The 24106-nt window shown below is 35.1% G+C and overlaps 5 non-coding genes across 5 annotated transcripts; 1 reads left to right on the forward strand and 4 right to left on the reverse strand.

Annotated features, from left to right (window-relative positions):
- Window positions 1-2156: 2156 nt before the first annotated feature.
- On the forward strand, window positions 2157-2230 carry TRNAT-AGU (transfer RNA threonine (anticodon AGU)). The gene has a single exon. It is a non-coding gene; the product is annotated as a tRNA-Thr (tRNA).
- A 7015-nt stretch (window positions 2231-9245) lies between these two features.
- On the reverse strand, window positions 9246-9319 carry TRNAT-UGU (transfer RNA threonine (anticodon UGU)). Its single transcript has one exon. It is a non-coding gene; the product is annotated as a tRNA-Thr (tRNA).
- A 3193-nt stretch (window positions 9320-12512) lies between these two features.
- TRNAT-AGU (transfer RNA threonine (anticodon AGU)) lies at window positions 12513-12586 on the reverse strand. Its single transcript has one exon. It is a non-coding gene; the product is annotated as a tRNA-Thr (tRNA).
- A 3269-nt stretch (window positions 12587-15855) lies between these two features.
- On the reverse strand, window positions 15856-15929 carry TRNAT-AGU (transfer RNA threonine (anticodon AGU)). The gene has a single exon. It is a non-coding gene; the product is annotated as a tRNA-Thr (tRNA).
- A 3235-nt stretch (window positions 15930-19164) lies between these two features.
- On the reverse strand, window positions 19165-19238 carry TRNAT-AGU (transfer RNA threonine (anticodon AGU)). Its single transcript has one exon. It is a non-coding gene; the product is annotated as a tRNA-Thr (tRNA).
- Window positions 19239-24106: the final 4868 nt, after the last annotated feature.

Raw genomic sequence — 24106 nt, forward strand, 5'->3', positions numbered from 1 at the left:
AAAGTAGGTTTCTTTATGTAATAGAGCTGACCATTTGATTTTTAAAGTAATAAGCCTCTGACATTTAAGCTGACATAATACGAGTTAGGATAACTAGTGTATGCTGGGGAGAAAGTCTACAAACTTACACTAGTAATGGTTCTTTTTTTTTGTTTTTGAATTTCGCGCAAAGCTACACGAGGGCTGTCTGCGTTAGCCGTCCCTAATTTATCAGTGTAAGACCAGAGGGAAGGTAACTAGTCATCATCACCCACCGCCAAACCTTGGACTACTCTTTTACCAATGAATAGTGGGATTGACAGTTACATTATAACGCCCCCATGGCTAAAAGAGCGAGCATGTTTGGCGTGACGGGGATGCGAACCCGCGACCCTTAGATTACGAGTCGAGTGCCTTTATCACCTGGCCATGCCGGGCCACAAGTGCTTTTCCATCGCGCTTGACGAATTAACAGATGTGTTCAACACTTCACAGTTGCTCTTGTTTATTCGCGGAGTCAATATTAATTTTGAAGTGACTGAAGAACTAGCTTCTGTGTAGAGTATGTATGAAACAACCACAGGTGAGGACATTTTTAAAGAGATTGAAAAATCAGTGACTCAGTACAACCTGAAATGGAAACAGCTGAAGTACGTCACAACAGATGGTGGTAAAAGTACGTGTGGTGCAGGAAAAGGTTTAGTTGAGCAAACTTACAAAGTTGTTGAAAGTGCGGGCTGTTCCAAGCCTGTGGTTCTTCACTGCATTATTTATCAGCAGGAACTGTATAGAAAACATCAGGAACTGTCATGTGTCATGGAACCTGTAGTTTCAACAGTGAACTTCCTTCACTCTCATGGAGACAACCATCATCAATTCCATGAATTTTTGCGGAAATAGAAGCAACTTATAGCGAGTTTCCCTACCGCACTTCACTTTGATGGCTTAGCTGTGGGAAGGTTATTTTGCGATTTTTTGAGCATAGAAATGAGATTGAAATTTTATTAAATGAAAAGAACTGCCCTCAACCATTACTCACAGTGAATGGCTTTGGTAATTAGCTTTTTCTGTAGAATTGACCATGTACCTGAATTAATTCAATGTTAGATTAAAAGGCAAAACCGTGCTTTTTTGCGATATGATGGCCCGGCATGGCGAAGCGTGTTAAGGCGTGCGACTCGTAATCTGAGAGTCGCGGGTTCACATCCCGGTTGCGCAAAACATGCTCGCCCTTTCAGCCGTGGGGGCGTTATAATGTGACGGTCAATCCAACTATTCGTTGGTAAAAGAGTAGCTCAAGAGTTGGCGGTAGTTGGTGATGACTAGCTGCCTTCCCTCTAGTCTTACACTGCTAAATTAGGAGCAGCTAGTGCAGATAGCCTTCGAGTAGCTTTGTGCGAAATTAAAAAAGAAACAAACAAACAAACAATTTTGCGATATGTACACCGAGGTAAAAGCACTTTGGCAAAAACTAATTCTTTTTGAGTTCCAAATGATGATGAGTTGCTTCACACACTTTCAATGCTGTGAAAAGCTCAAGCAAGAAGCGGGAACCCCATTCCCACCCAGGTTTGCACAAGATATCCTTTTTGACTTGAAACTATAGTTCAAGGAACGTTTCATTCAACTTGATTTGAGTGCAACAGAAATAAAGATATTCCAAAACCCATTTGATTCTGTTATTGATGAACTGCCACCTGAAGTTCAAATGGAAGTGATTTATCTGAAATCCAACAACATGTTGAAAGACAAATACAAAGAAGGAAAATTGATAGAGTTCAATAAATGCTTTTCAAGTGATCAGCATGTTTATTTAATAAAAAACCTTTGCTCGTAGATTCATTTAAGCTTTTGGCACAACCTATTTCTGTGAAAAGACATTTTCAAAGACAAAGTACGTAAAATCTAGTTACAGATCAGCCTTATTTGATATTTTAATAATAGGGAGCACTAACTTTGAATGGCACTTAAATATAATTTTGTCAGAAAAGCATTCGTTTCAAGCTTCTCACTAATGCTAAGAAAAGACGATTATGCACCTTAAATATTTCCAATATGTGTTCTTATGAAAAATAAATTAATGATGTTGTATGCTGATCACGTATGCATCCCAACTAAATTTTACCACAACCCCTCCGGCCCACAAAGTCTAAAAAGATCTACCTTCCAGCCCTTCTGGCGCAGTGGCTTAGTTGTTTAAAGCGCCTGTCTAGTAAACAGGAGATCGCGAGTTTGATTCTCGCCGGTGCCTTTAAACAGTTTATCAAATTAACGTCATTTATAATAGAGCCGGGCTCCAGTTTCAAGTTGGGCGTATACATCTCCTTCGACAAGGAAACTACGCCGAGTGAGTAGGAGCTGGAGCACCCGTCTTCCTCGCTCCTGTCTTGGAATACCTGGCCGCTGAAATTTTGGAGTTAGCACGTGATGAAGAAAAACTCTGGTAAAAGTAAACATCTCACTCGGCAATACGCCTATTAACATAAGCAAGTACATCACATTCCTTGGCATCATTTTCGACTCAAGATTAACATGGAAAAAACATGTTAACAACATACGCTTATCCATTAAAAACGCATTTCAATTTAATGACTATATCTGGCAAACATTCAAACTGCTCACTAGAGACCATCATTCACATATACAAGACTTACATCCGTCCGTTAATAGAATATGGATGTCAAGTCACATACAATATGACTAACAACACACTACAGAAGATCCAAATACAACAAAATAAAATACTAAGAGCAGCAAACAGACTACCATCATACACACTGGCCAACTATATACATAAAATCACTGACCTACCAACTGTTAGAAACAGGCTCACAGAAATATCATACAAATATTATTTAAAAGCAGAACATAGAAACCAACTAATTGCATCATTATGTAAATTAGCCAGTTTACCTACAAAATACATTTCACCATATAACATATTTAAACAATCACAAATCACTCAACAAAATACATAATCACAGATAAGGTGAATTCATGTATATATACTCTTAAAAAAAGAAACGCAAAAGGGATATTTTTGTTATTTTAAAGAGAAATATATGTAATAACGTTACAAGCTCAGAGTATGTGATGTTACATGTGTTAAAACACTGATTGTCAGACCAAAATGACAATAAAAGTTGTGCACTTTGAAAACGGAGGAAAACATCGGATTTTTCGCCAAAACGCATGCGTGTCCAATAAATTTGTTTGAAAGATCTGCATGTTCTGCAAGTGTAACATGTGCAAAATCCCTATAAAAGTGACGCGTTCTCGGTTTCCATAGCTCAGTGTTAAGCCACCGACACGCAATACAGTTACGCCAAGACTGACTGAAGCACAACGCAACAACGCCATTGGTCGCTTGGAAGCATGCGAATCTCGATCAGATGTTGCCAGAGTTGTGAATGTTTACCCAAGCACCATCACAAGGCTATGGAATCGTCACCAACAACATGGATCAACTTGTGACCATCCACGATCTGGCAGACTTCGTGTGACCACGCCCGCACAAGATCGCTACATTTGGTTACGTCACCTTCGGGATAGGACCACCACTGCGACGTCTACTGCCTCAACCATACCAGGGCTGCGTAGGATTTCCTATCAGACCGTACGCAACCGTCGACGAGATTCTTAGGCCCCATGTGCAACCCATCATGGTGAACGTCAACGACGTTTTTCAACATGACAACGCCCGTCCTCACGCAGTCCGACACACCACTGTCATCTTGAGACACCACAACATCAACGTTCTTCCCTGGCCCTCCAGATCACCAGATTTAAACCCCATCGAACATCTTTGGGACGAGTTGGACCGCCATTCCACAGGATGTGATTCATCATCTCATCGCTTCCATGGGCAGAAGATGCCAAGCAGTTATTGATGCTCACGGGGGGCATACTCGTTATGGACGTTGAGTGACGTTAAACTTCACCTAGTGAGCATGGACTTTGCCTTTGCAGACTTTGGATGTTCAGCAGTGAATGTGCAAAGTTTCATACATGTCATACAGAACTACCCAGAATAAACTTGTTAACAATTTGTCTCATATTTTGCCTTTTGCGTTTCTTTTTTTGAAGAGTATATTTACATGTATTTATTTTTCATATCTGGGCACAGGACAGGTAAAACTTTCGGCGCCTGTTCTGTGAAAGTGGGTTTTCTCGGGGTATTCCCGTTTCCCTCCATATCCAAATCTCAGACATTGGATCTTTAGGTCCCAACCAAGGCAACACTGTTGCCCAACCCTGAATCGGGTCGTTTTACGTTGATATTTGATTCTCGAGCTCCGGCCTGGCTCAATTCTCCGATGCCGCCTTTGTCTCAATCCCACTTTTCTCACCCGTCATTTTTATAATGCTTCACCGCATTTCATCACTTTAAACAAGTAAAAGTTAAATACAGGCAAATTTCCAAGCACAGTTAATAATCTTTCATGAGAGGGGACGAAGAGGAACCACAACGTTTCTGACCACCCCTGTTGCAGAGAGAATTCTTCAGACTTTTCCTTCTCTAAACTAAACGCCTGCCAAGTTCGTTTGCGTTTGCCTTGTCCAAAAATGTTTGGTCAGGCATGGCCAGGTGATTAAGGCGCTCGACTTGTAATCTGAGGGTCGCGGGTTCGAATCCCCATCGTACCAACCATGCTCACCTTTTCAGCCGTAGGTGCGTTATAATGTGACGGTTAATCCCACTATTCGTTGGTAAAAGAGTAGCCCAAGAGTTTGTGGTAGGTGATGATGACTAGTTGCCTTCACTCTAGTCTTACACTGCTAAAATAGGGACGCTGAGCACATGTAACCTTCGTGTAAGTTTGCGCGAAATTTAAAAACAAACACACCAGAAAGGTTTGGAGAGCCAAGAGATAATTTATTACACTGAAAAATTTAGTATTTTGGTAAAAAAGAATAGCGAATAGGAAATCTTTATGAAACAAAGCCCACTGACCAAGAGGCACCAGCCAATGTTAAGAGCGAACGAGAACTGTACAGCCCGTTCATCATACATTAAAAAACAGGAAGACCGTATACGTTTATCTTTCTCGAATTTGGTTATCCAATTAGATGTATAAACATTAATGGTAAACGTGTTAACCTATTAAATTATCCTACATGGTAGAAAACAGATATTTTCAGGCGAGGCGTAGTGACACATAAATGATTTGAAGTCTTTTCTCAAGTACCTGCTTTTAGCTCTTAGTTTCGTTATTTCTTGACCGATCTGAGAACTCGTTACAGTTTAAGCATCAGGAGGTTAATCCATTTCGATTGATATATTTATCCGAGATACCATAAATCGATTTACTCTAATTATGCATCAAAGAAATTCAACTTAAGGGTAGGCTGGTAGAAGTCTTAATGACTAATAAAATCGAATGGTGTATGAGTGCATCCTACGCTTGGTATAACTAGGACATAAAAATATAGCTAATAAAAGTAAAATAAGGTTCTTATAGATTAATTTACTCTAATCGTGTATAAAAGAACTTCAAGATTTGTCTATTTTAAAACAAATGTGTGGAAAATAAAATGAGACAATTCTTACAACCCTGCAGAAATGTTTAAAAAAAGCTATATAGAGTTAAACATTATTCAGTAGAATAATAATGAACACATAACCTTAAGGCATAAACAAATCAAATTTATTAATGCTTTTACGGAAACTTTTAATGAAAAAAGAATATCAAGTTCACTTCAAAGCATATAACTACGAAATAAAACGAAACTGAAAGTCGAACGTAGAAACAGAAAGAACGAAATTTACGAAATACGTAATAAGAAGTGAAAACTAATACCAGGGAATTAATTGTTCGAAAGACGATATGTCGAATCAAAAATACTCATAAAAAAGGTAAGCATGAGATATGGGTAGAATACAGCAAATATTCAAGTTTCTTTCATGAAGAAATTGGAAATTATTTTCAGACCAATAAAACGTAATTTGACAAAAGCATTTTTAAAAACGAAAAATATAAAGATAAAGAGTAGAATATACGGAATAAAAATTATACAGAAATAAAAGATTCGAACAAATAAAATAATAAAACAAGCTACACAGAAACATCAAGAAAAATATATCAAATAAGTGTCACATAGTTTCACATAACAGCATAACTAAAAATTTGGAGTTACACTGTAGAGTACATGTCTTTTAGACAATATTCACGCGGGAAAACTCTTGTGATTAATTATGAAAAGACTGAAAATGTTTCCTTTCAAGAGAATGCCGATTTTGAAAATCACTATTCATTATTTGTGTTTATTAAGGGAAAATCGTAATACTGTCTTTTGGCTCATGGGTGCGTAAGAAGAAAGAAAGCCTACATTCTCGTAACATTACACTGGGGAACACTTTTTCAGTAACTTTGAGTTGCATTGGATATTTTAACTGATTCTGAAGGAGTTTTAGGCGTTGATTTCAAATCTGAAATTAGTTTTTCTCTACAAGCTCTAGTTTGTATGCAATTTGAGGTTAATGAAATTGTACAAATGTGAACTTGCGTAAACCATGTATAAGCATTTTCACGTCCATATATATAGATAGCTTCTAATATTTTGATCATTCTTCTTTTGTTTCAGATCAAACATGGCTTCCAAAAATAGATATCATTGCAGAAACAAGCCTGATGCCTTCTGCTACATATGTGGATGCTACACACTCAATCGTCAGAGACGTAACATATCCTCGTTCGTTAAGCGTGCCAACAAGACATATTTTGAAGTTTATCTTGGTGTTCAAGACAAGCAATGGGCTCCTCATGTTGTGTGCCACAATTGTGAGGAAATGCTTCGAGACTGGACCAAAGGAAAACGCAGTGGTCTGCCTTTTGGTGTTCCAATGATTTGGCGCGAACCCACCAACCATGTAACTGACTGTTATTTCTGCATGGTAAACACAACGGGTGTTGGGAAGAAAAACCGACATAAGATTACGTATCCGAACATTCCCTCAGGTATTCGGCCTGCTCCGCACTCTGAAGAAGTTCCTGTTCCAGTTTTCAAAGGCTTGCCTTCATTGGACGATAAAGACTTTGGACATGATACAAGCGAACAAGACAGTTGTGACAGTGAATTGTCAGAAAAGTGTACACAATCGGAGAACTGTTCTTCAGACACTGAACCTTTCCCCGTCCCCAAGCCTCTTCCCCAGGCTAAAGTGAATGATTTAGTGCGGGATTTAGGTCTTTCAAATAAAAATGTCAAATTGCATAAAATCTGTAGCTTGCAGACAAAAACCGACTTCAGATTTGAAATCAACACACTCAAATTGACTATAGAAAGGTCTTTTTTTAAATGCAACAAAATGAGTGTTCCCCAGTGTTATTGAGGTCTACGTGTTTACGGTGAGTGATGTTGACTAGCTGTGTTTCTTCGCGGTTAGTAAGTTACAAAAATGGAAGAACCTTTATTTCCAAATATCTCGAGTTGGTGAGTTATATTAGACAGTTCATTACAAACTATTTATGAACCACAAAGCAAAGAAATGTAAGAAAATTAAATACTTTTTTGTGTCGATCGTTTTTAAATATAAGAGTTCTAACATACTGGTACAAAAATACCTATGTTTCTATTTGTACCAATTTGTTGTTCAATAACTAAAGTGTAATATTTCGACCACAAGGGAAAAGCAACGTGTCGTATTCTTTTCTCTGATTTCTTTAATTTGATTCTAAATAAATGAGAAAATCTGAAGCTCGATTTGCGTCCCTCTGTGATTTTAGCGGGTAACAAGGTACTGCATGTATATGAAGATATGTTGAACATTTAACTTCCTTTAAAGTGATCAATCAGTTTAAACACCACCATAAAATCCTAAAAGGATATGTTGAATACGAGATAAAAGCTGCCTGTTTACCCCTTAAAACAGAATGCGTCAAACACACCTAAATTTAAACTTTACAAGCATTATTCTAATATGGCGACAAATTGAGTAAATCCTATGTTAAAGTAACAAAAACTAGGTTCGATTATGTATCTGAGAAGGTATGTGTTTCTCTTGAAGTAAAATATAAAAATATCAGAGATAAAAAAACGACAACTTTATCAGAAACTTTGGCTTCAGTGTTACAGAGATGGTTGTGTACGTTATAGGAAAAGGTGTTTAAATATGTAAGTAGAATGACAACGAGAGTCGTAATTGAAATGCGATTAAACTGAAGGTTCAAGAAGTACATTTTACGTTTGTTTGGTCTTTCGCTTCTTGTGGGATGACTAAAAGGATATACAACAAAAAGTGAAATATTCAACCAGTCATACAACAAAGGTGTAGTGAGATGGGTGATGTACAATTTTAGAATTGGGAATAATCCTCATATTTATTGGCACTGGGAAACAACGTAGAACAGATGAGATTGTGGCACTAGGAAGTTTCCGAAAGAGAGCTACTAAAAGTCTTACTTCGAGCGTGGTTAACAAAACGCGACATGTTGTAAGAGGCTCGAATCCAATGGTGGATGTTAAAGCGATTCACGTCTTTTGCGACAAAATCGAAAAGCATTTACGTCTTGAAATTGACACAAGCTGCTTCGACACTTCTCCAATCAGCCGTCAAGCTACTGGGGAATGGAGTGGGCGTTCGTGTCGTGTCAGAAGAAGAAATGTCAGTCTTTTGTTCGACGAGAATGCTCAAAACGGGGCGCTGCGAAATATTCGTCTTCGTACACTGTCCAAGGAAAAGTGGTGTGTTTCAGATATGACAACATTTTGCAAAGACACCTACGATGCAGGCCTGTAGTTAAATTTGAAGGTTATCAATTAGGACACGGCCAGACGTGAAAACATGGAATAACAACGTGGAGAATCTTCATAATTAGAATGACTTGTGATGCATAGACAAAATATCTTTTTTAAGTCCTGATCTCACATGGTCAATGAAGAGCAAGAATAAACATTGACCTGTTCTAACAGATATAGTACTAGAAATGTACGTACGAATACGAAAAGTATAAAATACTATAACAGTTTAATTCTTCTACTAACTTTTCGACCCACAAAAATTGTTCAAGGAAATCCGAATCTTTGTTGGTGATGAGCTGAATCATCAATTCCGAACTACATTACAATGTACGAAGTGCTGCAAAATTCTCAAGAAAACCCTCTCCTTAAAAGCTTTATACTTTAGATACGAACAGCGATTCGTTCAACATTTTTAAAACATTAAAGGAAGAAAGTGTTTGCACATAAAAAGTACAGAAAAGAATTTTTCATTCCATTTGTAAATAAATCTTTTGTCAAAGAAGTTCATATTAAAAGGTGTTTAAAGGCATCGGCGAGAATCGAACTCGCGATCTCCTGTTTACAAGACAGGCGCTTTAACCAACTAAGCCACGACGCCGTCGTAAACATTCTCTCTGTTCTTCCTTCAATTGAGTCACTTTTAAAATTTTCTACCCATTTCTGCCGAGAGACTTCCATTTGCTCTTCGAGGACGAAACGTATAGACGATGTTCAAGGGAACGGGCAGAAATCTCTGACTAAAAACCGAAGATATATAGTCGGTGCTGATGATCAATCACTTAAAATATCATGCCATTTTTATGAAACGAAAACTAGCTGCGGTTTATAGGACATTTCCTTTGTATACAAGGTCTTCAAAATATTATGTTGTTCCCAATTGCCTCAAGGTAAGAAAGCTAGAAATTCATTCCATCGAGAAATATAATGTATTTACCCAGTAAAAAAAAATATTACAAAATGCAATATTTATGTTAAATACTGTTACGGAACTTTATTCGCTATATGTTTTAACTCCCATTTTTTAATTGTTAAAGACATCAGAAAAAGCAACAAATTAGGTGCAAACAATTGTGGTAAATAATTTAATCAAAAATTAATTATATATCATGTCTTCTGACGAGTATGTATTTCTTTCTACGTCAATCAGTTTTCGTGACAGCTACATATTTTCATTCGGCTTAGAATGGTAACATCAGATTAAAATATTTAAGAAAGAATATATCAAAAGAAAATTACCTAACGTATTAAGAAAGTATTTTAAAATTCACAGTAAACCACAATGTCGATACCTGTCAGAAAAATAAACAAACGTTACCGATATTTCAAAACGTGTACTTCCATCGTTTAGAGAAGTTTACATTACGTTCTCTTTTATAAACACCAGTTAAGTACTATACATTTTTTCACTTCAAAATTGTTAACCGTTTCAGTTGAAATCGTCAGTTTAATGAATATGCTTTTTTGTTGGAAACAGAATAACGTTTGTCGTTTCGAAGGTTATTTTTGCCTGTTTTTCGTTGTGTGAATTTCGCTCAGTGACTATACTCAAACGTTTAAGTTATCCCGTGTCTTTAATATTGAAAGATGTATACACACTGAAAAATGAATCATGAAAAGAAGAAACAATATGCCCTGCAAATTGTATTCTGGTCTATGAGATATATACAACAATGAATTCTGATTTTTGAATGTTTGTTTTTATGCTTTAATTACATTGTCGTCGCAGAAAACGATCGTTTTAGGATTTCGTGATTAAGCTGTATAAAAAGACAAAGCGTTTCCTAATAAAGAGAATGCAGATTTTGAAATTCACTGTTTGCATTTGTTACGGGAAAAACGTGATTCTGTCTCTTGGTTCCTGGGTGCATTAGAAGAGTGAAATCCTACTTTCTCGTAACATTATTGAAGTCTACGTGTTCACGGTGAGTGATGTTGACTAGCTGTGTTTCTTCGCGGTTAGTAAGTTACAAAAATGGAAGAACCTTTATTTCCAAATATCTCGAGTTGGTGAGTTATATTAGACAGTTCATTACAAACTATTTATGAACCACAAAGCAAAGAAATGTAAGAAAATTAAATACTTTTTTCTGTCGATCGTTTTTAAATATAAGAGTTCTAACATACTGGTACAAAGATACCTATGTTTCTATTTGTACCAATTTGTTGTTCAATAACTAAAGTGTAATATTTCGACCACAAGGGAAAAGCAACGTGTCGTATTCTTTTCTCTGGTTTCTTTAATTTGATTCTAAATAAATGAGAAAATCTGAAGCTCGATTTGCGTCCCTCTGTGATTTTAGCGGGTAACAAGGTACTGCATGTATATGAAGATATGTTGAACATTTAACTTCCTTTAAAGTGATCAATCAATTTAAACACCACCATAAAATCCTAAGAGGATATGTTGAATACGAGATAAAAGCTGACTGTTTACCCCTTAAAACAGAATGCGTCAAACACACCTAAATTTAAACTTTACAAGCATTATTCTAATATGGCGACAAACTGAGTAATGTATCTGAGAGGGTATGTGTTTCTTTTGAAGTAAAATATAAAAATATCAGAGATAAAAAAACGACAACATTATCAGAAACTTTGGCTTCAGTGTTACAGAGATGGTTGTGTACGTTATAGGAAAAGGTGTTTAAATATGTAAGTAGAATGACAACGAGAGTCGTAATTGAAATGCGATTAAACTGAAGGTTCAAGAAGTACATTTTACGTTTGTTTGGTCTTTCGCTTCTTGTGGGATGACTAAAAGGATATACAACAAAAAGTGAAATATTCAACCAGTCATACAACAAAGGTGTAGTGAGATGGGTGATGTACAATTTTAGAATTGGGAATAATCCTCATATTTATTGGCACTGGGAAACAACGTAGAACAGATGAGATTGTGGCACTAGGAAGATTCCGAAAGAGAGCTACTAAAAGTCTTACTTCGAGCGTGGTTAACAAAACGCGACATGTTGTAAGAGGCTCGAATCCAATGGTGGATGTTAAAAGCGATTCACGTCTTTTGCGACAAAATCGAAAAGCATTTACGTCTTGAAATTGACACAAGCTGCTTCGACACTTCTCCAATCAGCCGTCAAGCTACTGGGGAATGGAGTGGGTATTCGTGTCGTGTCAGAAGAAGAAATGTCAGTCTTTTGTTCGACGAGAATGCTCAAAACGGGCGCTGCGAAATATTCGTCTTCTTACACTATCCAAGGAAAAGCGGTGTGTTTCAGATATGACAACATTTTGCAAAGACACCTACGATGCAGGCCTGTAGTTAAATTTGAAGGTTATCAATTAGGACATGGCTAGACGTGAAAACATGGAATAACAACGTGGAGAATGATCATAATTTGTATGAATGACTTGTGATTTACATAGACAAAATATCTCTTTTAAGTCTTGATCTCACAAAATCAATCGAAAGCAAGACTAAACGTTGTCCTGTTCTAACAGATAAAGTACTAGAAATGTACATATGAATAAGAAAACTATGAAATACCCTAATAGTTTAATTCTTCTATTATCTTTTCGACCCACAAAAATTGTTCAAGGAAACAATCTTTGCCCAGAATCTCCGTCCGTAATGAGCAAAACTACATTAAATCACGAAAATTCTCAAAATTCTCAAGAAAACCCTCTTTAAAAGCGTTATACTTTAGATACGAACAGACGATTCGTTGAAAACACTTACAAATATTAAAGAAACGGGTTTGCACCTAGAGGAAAAAGAAAAATAGATTTCTTGTCGTAATTGAAAAGATATTACGCAGATTTGATTAACTTTTAAAAGGCACCGGCGAGAATCGAACTCGCGATCTCCTGTTTACTAGACAGGCGCTTTAACCAACTAAGCCACGGCGCCGTCGTTGTTAATTTCTTTTTTAAGTCTAAAGTAAGAATATTTAAATTTTTACCAATTTATGCTTAAAGATTTCCACTTGCTCTTCAAAGACGAACCACATAGACGAATCTTTGGGGGACATGCACGATTCTCTGACTACACATCGAAGATATATAGCAACTGCTACGGATCAACCATTGAAATATTCATGCCATTGTTATCAAACGAAAAACCAGCTGCGGTTTGTAGGATTTTCACATTGTCTACAAGGTGTTCAAAATATTATGTTCTTCCTGACTGCCTCAAGATCAGACAGATAGAAAATCGCTCTATAGAGAAATATTATGCTTTTTCTTAGTATACACAATTTTGAAATTGAAGCTTTGTCTTCTATACTATAACGGCACTTTTTTGCGGACTTACACGCTATACGTTTTAACTCCCATCTTTGTAAATGTTGAACACATCCACTTCAAAATCGTTAACCGTAATTGAAACAAAATTAGGTGCAAACAATTTTGGTAAATAATGTAATCGAAGGTTAGTTATTTATCCTCACTTATAAGAATCGAGAGTTTTTTTATCCTTTATAATCTTCCATGAGTTTTCGTGACATGTTAGTATTTCTGATTCGGTTGAGAATACTAACATCAGATGAAAATCGCTGTTTCATGTAAAATGTTTCAAATAGTAAAAAAAAAATATGAAAAGACAATTGCTTAACGTATATAGAAAGTGTTTCAAAGCACACAACTAAACGCAAAATGGTTAGCTTTCTGGAAAATAAACAAACGTCAACGATCTTTTAAAACGTGTTATTCCATAGTTTACAGAAGTGAGCATTACGTTGCATTTCGTTCACGCTATTAGAGTAGTATCAATTAATTTTCTTCGATATCGACAAAGGTTTCAGTTGAAATCGTATGTTTAATCGATGCGCTTATTTTTTTGCAAACGAAATCACTTTCCACGTTTCGAAGGTTACTTTTCCTCGCTTTTGATGGTGTATATTTTGCTTAGTAACTCAAACGATTAAATTATCAAGGGACTTGAATACTAAAATATATTTACACTCATTAGTCTTCAATCAATAACGAAACAAACAATATGTCTCGCAAATTCTTATCTGGTCTACAATATATATGCAACAATGGATTCATATTTTGAAATGTTTGTTTTATACGCTTTAACTAATCTGTCGTTTGAGAACACTAACGTTTCAGAATATGTTATTATGCCGTGTAAAAGGGAAACGTCTTTCCTAATGAAGAGCATGCCGTATTTATAAATCATTATTCGCGTTTGTTACGAGAAAATCGTGATACCAACTTTTGGCTCCTGTGTTTATTTGAAGTGCGATTGTGAAATTCCTCTTTCTCGTAACATTATTGAAGTCTACTTGTTTGCGGTGAGTTATGTTGACCAGCTGTGTTTTCTCGGGTCTTCTAAGTTAAAAAATGGAAACACGTTTATTCTCAAATATTACGAGCTGGTGAGCAGTATTAAACAGTTTATTACAAAAATATTTACGACGAAGAAAAAAAACGTGTTTAAAATAAATAATTTTCGTCCATCCATTAAAAATATGAGTTCTAACATACTGGTACAATGATACATATCTTTCTATTGATAGTAATTTTTTGTTGATAATTTAACGTCTTCTAAGTGCAATATCTCGAGCCTCAGAGAAAAGGAATGTGTCGTTTACTTTTCCCCCAGGTCATTAATTTAATTCTGAATAAATCAGAAAATCTATAGCTCGATTTGCGTAGCTCTGTGATTGTAGTGGTAACAATATCCTGTATAGAAGGAATTATGTTAAACATTTAAATTGTTCGCTCTCTTCAAACATCACCATAGAATCCTAAGAGCGCTGGTCGAATTAGAAAGAAAAATTGACTGCCGTTAATATTGTTTATTCCTTAAAGCAGAATACGTCGAACCCACCTAAATTAACACTTTACAAGCATTTTTCGAATATGGCGAGAAACTAAGTAAATCCTGTGAAAAACAAAAACAAAGTACGATAATGTATGCAAGAGGGTATATGTTGGTTTTATAGTAAAAAATATATATATATATATTAGAGATAAAAGGCGACAACATCATTAAAAATTTTGGCTTCATTGTTATAGAGACGTTTAGTACGTCATATAAAAAGATGTTAAAAGATGCAAGTAAAGTGACAACGACAATCGATATTGAAACGAGATCAAATGAAAGGTTCAAGGAGTATATTTTACCTTGGTTTGGCCTTTCGTAGCTAAGGGGATGACACAAGGATATACAACACTACGTAAAATATTCAACCAGTAATATAACAAAGGTGTAGTGAGATGGGCGATGTACAATTTTAGAATTAAAAATGATTATAATATTTAATGCCACAGGCAAAAGAAGTTGAAGAGATTAGATTGTGGCACTAAGAACATTCCGAAAGAGAGTTTCGAAAAGTTTTAACTCGATCGTGGTTAACAAAACGCGTCATGTTGTAAGAGGCGCGAATCCAATGTTAAAAATCGATTTACGTCTCTTGCAAAGAAATCGAACAGGATTTCCATCTTGAAATTGACACAAGCTTTTTCGACACTTCTGCAATGAATCGTCTAGCTACTTTGGAATAAAACCAGTATTCGTGCCATGAGAAACGAATAAATAGGAGACTTTTTTGCGATCAGAATGTTCAAAATTAGCGTTTCGAAATTTTCGTCCTCTTAGATTATCCAAAGAAAAATTTCTGATATGACAACATTTTGCAAAGGCATCTACGACGCAGGTCTATATTTAAGGTTGACGGTTGTCAATTAGGACATGGTCAGACGTGAAAACCTGGAATAACAAAGTGGCGAATGATCATAATTTGTATGATATGAGACACGTAACATTTACATTGGGAAAATATATCTTTTGTGTACTTATCTCACAAAATCAATCGAAAGCAAGACTAAACGTTGTCCTCTTCCAACGAACAAACTGCTAGAAATGTACATATGAATAAGAAGACTATGAAATACCCTAATAGTTTAATTCTTCTATTATCTTTTCGACCCAGAGAAATTGTGTAAACACAACCAAGCCCAGAATCTCCGTCCGTAATGAGCAAAACAAAAAATCACAAAAATTCTCGAAGCACTCCAGAGAATTTTTGCGTTATTATTTACACACGACCGACGATTACTTGAAAACACTTACAAATATTAAAGAAACGGGTTTGCACCTAGAGGAAAAAGAAAAATAGATTTCTTGTCGTAATTGAAAAAGATATTACGCAGATTTGATTAACTTTTAAAAGGCACCGGCGAGAATCGAACTCGCGATCTCCTGTTTACTAGACAGGCGCTTTAACCAACTAAGCCACGGCGCCGTCGTTGTTAATTTATTTCTTCTGTCTAAAGTAAGACTAGTTTAAACCTTTACCAATTTATGCTTAAAGATTTCCACTTGCTCTTCAAAGACGAACCACATAGACGAATCTTTGGGGGACATGCACGATTCTCTGACTACACATCGTGGATACGTAGCAACTGCTACGGATCAACCATTGAAATATTCATGCCATTGTTATCAAACGAAAAACCAGCTGCGGTTTATAGGATTTTCACATTGTCTACAAGGTGTTCAAAATATTCTGTTCTTCCTGACTGCCTCAAGATAAGAGAGATAGAAAATCGCTTTATAGAGAAATATTATGCTTTTTCTTAGTACACAAAATTTTGAAATTGAAGCTTTATCTTATATACTATAACGGCACTTTTTTGCTATACGTTTTAACTCCCATCTTCTAAATGTTGAACACATCCCAAAAATAAGTAACAAACTTAGGTGCAAACAATTTTGGTAAATAATGTAATCGAAGGTTAGTTATTTATCCTCACTTATAAGAAGTTTTTTTTTTGTGTTTTTCATCTTCCATGAGTTTTCGTGACATGTTAGTATTTCTGATTCGGTTGAGAATACTAACATCAGATGAAAATCGCTGTTTCATGTAAAATGTTTCAAATAGTAAAAAAAATTATGAAAAGACAATTGCTTAACGTATATAGAAAGTGTTTCAAAGCACACAACTAAACGCAAAATGGTTAGCTTTCTGGAAAATAAACAAACGTCAACGATCTTTTAAAACGTGTTATTCCATAGTTTACAGAAGTGAGCATTACGTTGCATTTCGTTCACGCTATTAGAGTAGTATCAATTAATTTTCTTCGATATCGACAAAGGTTTCAGTTGAAATCGTATGTTTAATCGATGCGCTTATTTTTTTGCAAACGAAATCACTTTCCACGTTTCGAAGGTTACTTTTCCTCGCTTTTGATGGTGTATATTTTGCTTAGTAACTCAAACGATTAAATTATCAAGGGACTTGAATACTAAAATATATTTACACTCATTAGTCTTCAATCAATAACGAAACAAACAATATGTCTCGCAAATTCTTATCTGGTCTACAATATATATGCAACAATGGATTCATATTTTGAAATGTTTGTTTTATACGCTTTAACTAATCTGTCGTTTGAGAACACTAACGTTTCAGAATATGTTATTATGCCGTGTAAAAGGGAAACGTCTTTCCTAATGAAGAGCATGCCGTATTTATAAATCATTATTCGCGTTTGTTACGAGAAAATCGTGATACCAACTTTTGGCTCCTGTGTTTATTTGAAGTGCGATTGTGAAATTCCTCTTTCTCGTAACATTATTGAAGTCTACTTGTTTGCGGTGAGTTATGTTGACCAGCTGTGTTTTCTCGGGTCTTCTAAGTTAAAAAATGGAAACACGTTTATTCTCAAATATTACGAGCTGGTGAGCAGTATTAAACAGTTTATTACAAAAATATTTACGACGAAGAAAAAAAACGTGTTTAAAAATAAATAATTTTCGTCCATCCATTAAAAATATGAGTTCTAACATACTGGTACAATGATACATATCTTTCTATTGATAGTAATTTTTTGTTGATAATTTAACGTCTTCTAAGTGCAATATCTCGAGCCTCAGAGAAAAAGGAATGTGTCGTTTACTTTTCCCCCAGGTCATTAATTTAATTCTGAATAAATCAGAAAATCTATAGCTCGATTTGCGTATCTCTGTGATTGTAGTGGTAACAACATCCTGTATAGAAGGAATTATGTTAAACATTTAAATTGTTCGCTCTCTTCAAACATCACCATAGAATCCTAAGAGCGCTGGTCGAATTAGAAAGAAAAATTGACTGCCGTTAATATTGTTTATTCCTTAAAGCAGAATACGTCGAACCCACCTAAATTAACACTTTACAAGCATTTTTCGAATATGGCGAGAAACTAAGTAAATCCTGTGAAAAACAAAAACAAAGTACGATAATGTATGCAAGAGGGTATATGTTGGTTTTATAGTAAAAAATATATATATATATATTAGAGATAAAAGGCGACAACATCATTAAAAATTTTGGCTTCATTGTTATAGAGACGTTTAGTACGTCATATAAAAAGATGTTAAAATATGCAAGTAAAGTGACAACGACAATCGATATTGAAACGAGATCAAATGAAAGGTTCAAGGAGTATATTTTACCTTGGTTTGGCCTTTCGTAGCTAAGGGGATGACACAAGGATATACAACACTACGTAAAATATTCAACCAGTAATATAACAAAGGTGTAGTGAGATGGGCGATGTACAATTTTAGAATTAAAATGATTATAATATTTAATGCCACAGGCAAAAGAAGTTGAAGAGATTAGATTGTGGCACTAAGAACATTCCGAAAGAGAGTTTCGAAAAGTTTTAACTCGATCGTGGTTAACAAAACGCGTCATGTTGTAAGAGGCGCGAATCCAATGTTAAAAATCGATTTACGTCTCTTGCAAAGAAATCGAACAGGATTTCCATCTTGAAATTGACACAAGCTGTTTCGACACTTCTGTAATGAATCGTCGAGCTACTTTGGAATAAAACCAGTATTCGTGCCACGAGAAACGAATAAATAGGAGACTTTTGTGCGACCAGAATGTTCAAAATTAGCGTTTCGAAATTTTCGTCCTCTTCGATTATCCAAAGAAAAATTTCAGATATGACAACATTTTGCAAAGGCATCTACGACGCAGGTCTATATTTAAGGTTGACGGTTGTCAATTAGGACATGGTCAGACGTGAAAACCTGGAATAACAAAGTGGCGAATGATCATAATTTGTATGATATGAGACACGTAACATTTACATTGGGAAAATATATCTTTTGTGTACTTATCTCAAAAAATCAATCGAAAGCAAGACTAAACGTTGTCCTCTTCCAACGAACAAACTGCTAGAAATGTACATATGAATAAGAAAACTATGAAATACCCTAATAGTTTAATTCTTCTATTATCTTTTCGACCCAGAGAAATTGTGTAAACACAACCAAGCCCAGAATCTCCGTCCGTAATGAGCAAAACATAAATCACAAAAATTCTCGAAGCACTCCAGAGAATTTTTGCGTTATTATTACACACGACCGACGATTAGTTGAAAACACTTACAAATATTAAAGAAACGGGTTTGCACCTAGAGGAAAAAGAAAAATAGATTTCTTGTCGTAATTGAAAAGATATTACGCAGATTTGATTAACTTTTAAAAGGCACCGGCGAGAATCGAACTCGCGATCTCCTGTTTACTAGACAGGCGCTTTAACCAACTAAGCCACGGCGCCGTCGTTGTTAATTTCTTTTTTAAGTCTAAAGTAAGAATATTTAAATTTTTACCAATTTATGCTTAAAGATTTCCACTTGCTCTTCAAAGACGAACCACATAGACGAATCTTTGGGGGACATGCACGATTCTCTGACTACACATCGTGGATACGTAGCAACTGCTACGGATCAACCATTGAAATATTCATGCCATTGTTATCAAACGAAAAACCAGCTGCGGTTTGTAGGATTTTCACATTGTCTACAAGGTGTTCAAAATATTATGTTCTTCCTGACTGCCTCAAGATCAGACAAATAGAAAATCGCTCTATAGAGAAATATTATGCTTTTTCTTAGTATACACAATTTTGAAATTGAAGCTTTGTCTTCTATACTCAAACGGCACTTTCTTTGCTATACGTTTTAACTCCCATCTTCTAAATGTTGAACACATCCCAAAAATAAGTAACAAACTTAGGTGCAAACAATTTTGGTAAATAATGTAATCGAAGGTTAGTTATTTATCCTCACTTATAAGAAGTTTTTTTTTTGTGTTTTTCACCTTCCATGAGTTTTCGTGACATGTTAGTATTTCTCATTCGGTTGAGAATACTAACATCAGATGAAAATCGCTGTTTCATGTAAAATGTTTCAAATAGTAAAAAAAATGTATGAAAAGACAATTGCTTAACGTATATAGAAAGTGTTTCAAAGCACACAACTAAACGCAAAATGGTTAGCTTTCTGGAAAATAAACAAACGTCAACGATCTTTTAAAACGTGTTATTCCATAGTTTACAGAAGTGAGCATTACGTTGCATTTCGTTCACGCTATTAGAGTAGTATCAATTAATTTTCTTCGATATCGACAAAGGTTTCAGTTGAAATCGTATGTTTAATCGATGCGCTTATTTTTTTGCAAACGAAATCACTTTCCACGTTTCGAAGGTTACTTTTCCTCGCTTTTGATGGTGTATATTTTGCTTAGTAACTCAAACGATTAAATTATCAAGGGACTTGAATACTAAAATATATTTACACTCATTAGTCTTCAATCAATAACGAAACAAACAATATGTCTCGCAAATTCTTATCTGGTCTACAATATATATGCAACAATGGATTCATATTTTGATATGTTTGTTTTATACGCTTTAACTAATCTGTCGTTTGAGAACACTAACGTTTCAGAATATGTTATTATGCCGTGTAAAAGGGAAACGTCTTTCCTAATGAAGAGCATGCCGTATTTATAAATCATTATTCGCGTTTGTTACGAGAAAATCGTGATACCAACTTTTGGCTCCTGTGTTTATTTGAAGTGCGATTGTGAAATTCCTCTTTCTCGTAACATTATTGAAGTCTACTTGTTTGCGGTGAGTTATGTTGACCAGCTGTGTTTTCTCGGGTCTTCTAAGTTAAAAAAATGGAAACACGTTTATTCTCAAATATTACGAGCTGGTGAGCAGTATTAAACAGTTTATTACAAAAATATTTACGACGAAGAAAAAAACGTGTTTAAAAATAAATAATTTTCGTCCATCCATTAAAAATATGAGTTCTAACATACTGGTACAATGATACATATCTTTCTATTGATAGTAATTTTTTGTTGATAATTTAACGTCTTCTAAGTGCAATATCTCGAGCCTCAGAGAAAAAGGAATGTGTCGTTTACTTTTCCCCCAGGTCATTAATTTAATTCTGAATAAATCAGAAAATCTATAGCTCGATTTGCGTATCTCTGTGATTGTAGTGGTAACAACATCCTGTATAGAAGGAATTATGTTAAACATTTAAATTGTTCGCTCTCTTCAAACATCACCATAGAATCCTAAGAGCGCTGGTCGAATTAGAAAGAAAAATTGACTGCCGTTAATATTGTTTATTCCTTAAAGCAGAATACGTCGAACCCACCTAAATTAACACTTTACAAGCATTTTTCGAATATGGCGAGAAACTAAGTAAATCCTGTGAAAAACAAAAACAAAGTACGATAATGTATGCAAGAGGGTATATGTTGGTTTTATAGTAAAAAATATATATATATATTAGAGATAAAAGGCGACAACATCATTAAAAATTTTGGCTTCATTGTTATAGAGACGTTTAGTACGTCATATAAAAAGATGTTAAAAGATGCAAGTAAAGTGACAACGACAATCGATATTGAAACGAGATCAAATGAAAGGTTCAAGGAGTATATTTTACCTTGGTTTGGCCTTTCGTAGCTAAGGGGATGACACAAGGATATACAACACTACGTAAAATATTCAACCAGTAATATAACAAAGGTGTAGTGAGATGGGCGATGTACAATTTTAGAATTAAAATGATTATAATATTTAATGCCACAGGCAAAAGAAGTTGAAGAGATTAGATTGTGGCACTAAGAACATTCCGAAAGAGAGTTTCGAAAAGTTTTAACTCGATCGTGGTTAACAAAACGCGTCATGTTGTAAGAGGCGCGAATCCAATGTTAAAAATCGATTTACGTCTCTTGCAAAGAAATCGAACAGGATTTCCATCTTGAAATTGACACAAGCTGTTTCGACACTTCTGTAATGAATCGTCTAGCTACTTTGGAATAAAACCAGTATTCGTGCCACGAGAAACGAATAAATAGGAGACTTTTGCAACCAGAATGTTCAAAATTAGCGTTTCGAAATTTTCGTCCTCTTAGATTATCCAAAGAAAAATTTCAGTTATGACAACATTTTGCAAAGGCATTTACGACGCAGGTCTATATTTAAGGTTGACGGTTGTCAATTAGGACATGGTCAGACGTGAAAACCTGGAATAACAAAGTGGCGAATGATCATAATTTGTATGATATGAGACACGTAACATTTACATTGGGAAAATATATCTTTTGTGTACTTATCTCACAAAATCAATCGAAAGCAAGACTAAACGTTGTCCTCTTCTAACGAAAAAAAACTGCTAGAAATGTACATATGAATAAGAAGACTATGAAATACCCTAATAGTTTAATTCTTCTATTATCTTTTCGACCCAGGGAAATTGTGTAAACACAACCAAGCCCAGAATCTCCGTCCGTAATGAGCAAAACCATAAATCACAAAAATTCTCGAAGCACTCCAGAGAATTTTTGCGTTATTATTACACACGACTGACGATTAGTTGAAAACACTTACAAATATTAAAGAAACGGGTTTGCACCTAGAGGAAAAAGAAAAATAGATTTCTTGTCGTAATTGAAAAAGATATTACGCAGATTTGATTAACTTTTAAAAGGCATCGCCAGATTCGAACTCGCGATCTCCTGTTTACTAGACAGGCGCTTTAACCAACTAAGCCACGGCGCCGTCGTTGTTAATTTATTTCTTCTGTCTAAAGTAAGACTAGTTTAAACCTTTACCAATTTATGCTTAAAGATTTCCACTTGCTCTTCAAAGACGAACCACATAGACGAATCTTTGGGGGACATGCACGATTCTCTGACTACACATCGTGTATACGTAGCAACTGCTACGGATCAACCATTGAAATATTCATGCCATTGTTATCAAACGAAAAACCAGCTGCGGTTTATAGGATTTTCACATTGTCTACAAGGTGTTCAAAATATTCTGTTCTTCCTGACTGCCTCAAGATAAGAGAGATAGAAAATCGCTTTATAGAGAAATATTATGCTTTTTCTTAGTACACAAAATTTTGAAATTGAAGCTTTATCTTATATACTATAACGGCACTTTTTTGCTATACGTTTTAACTCCCATCTTTTAAATGTTGAACACATCCGAAAAATAAGAAACAAAATTAGGTGCAAACAATTTTGGTAAATAATGTAATCGAAGGTTAGTTATTTATCGTCACTTATAAGAATTTTTTTTTTTTTTTCATCTTCCATGAGTTTTCGTGACATGTTAGTATTTCTGATTCGGTTGAAAATACTAACATCAGATGAAAATCGCTGTTTCATGTAAAATGTTTCAAATAGTAAAAAAAAATTATGAAAAGACAATTGCTTAACGTATATAGAAAGTGTTTCAAAGCACACAACTAAACGCAAAATGGTTAGCTTTCTGGAAAATAAACAAACGTCAACGATCTTTTAAAACGTGTTATTCCATAGTTTACAGAAGTGAGCATTACGTTGCATTTCGTTCACGCTATTAGAGTAGTATCAATTAATTTTCTTCGATATCGACAAAGGTTTCAGTTGAAATCGTATGTTTAATCGATGCGCTTATTTTTTTGCAAACGAAATCACTTTCCACGTTTCGAAGGTTACTTTTCCTCGCTTTTGATGGTGTATATTTTGCTTAGTAACTCAAACGATTAAATTATCAAGGGACTTGAATACTAAAATATATTTACACTCATTAGTCTTCAATCAATAACGAAACAAACAATATGTCTCGCAAATTCTTATCTGGTCTACAATATATATGCAACAATGGATTCATATTTTGAAATGTTTGTTTTATACGCTTTAACTAATCTGTCGTTTGAGAACACTAACGTTTCAGAATATGTTATTATGCCGTGTAAAAGGGAAACGTCTTTCCTAATGAAGAGCATGCCGTATTTATAAATCATTATTCGCGTTTGTTACGAGAAAATCGTGATACCAACTTTTGGCTCCTGTGTTTATTTGAAGTGCGATTGTGAAATTCCTCTTTCTCGTAACATTATTGAAGTCTACTTGTTTGCGGTGAGTTATGTTGACCAGCTGTGTTTTCTCGGGTCTTCTAAGTTAAAAAAATGGAAACACGTTTATTCTCAAATATTACGAGCTGGTGAGCAGTATTAAACAGTTTATTACAAAAATATTTACGACGAAGAAAAAAACGTGTTTAAAATAAATAATTTTCGTCCATCCATTAAAAATATGAGTTCTAACATACTGGTACAATGATAC

The sequence above is a fragment of the Tachypleus tridentatus genome, chromosome 7 (assembly GCF_004210375.1).
Source record: "Tachypleus tridentatus isolate NWPU-2018 chromosome 7, ASM421037v1, whole genome shotgun sequence".
NCBI lineage: Eukaryota > Metazoa > Arthropoda > Merostomata > Xiphosura > Limulidae > Tachypleus > Tachypleus tridentatus.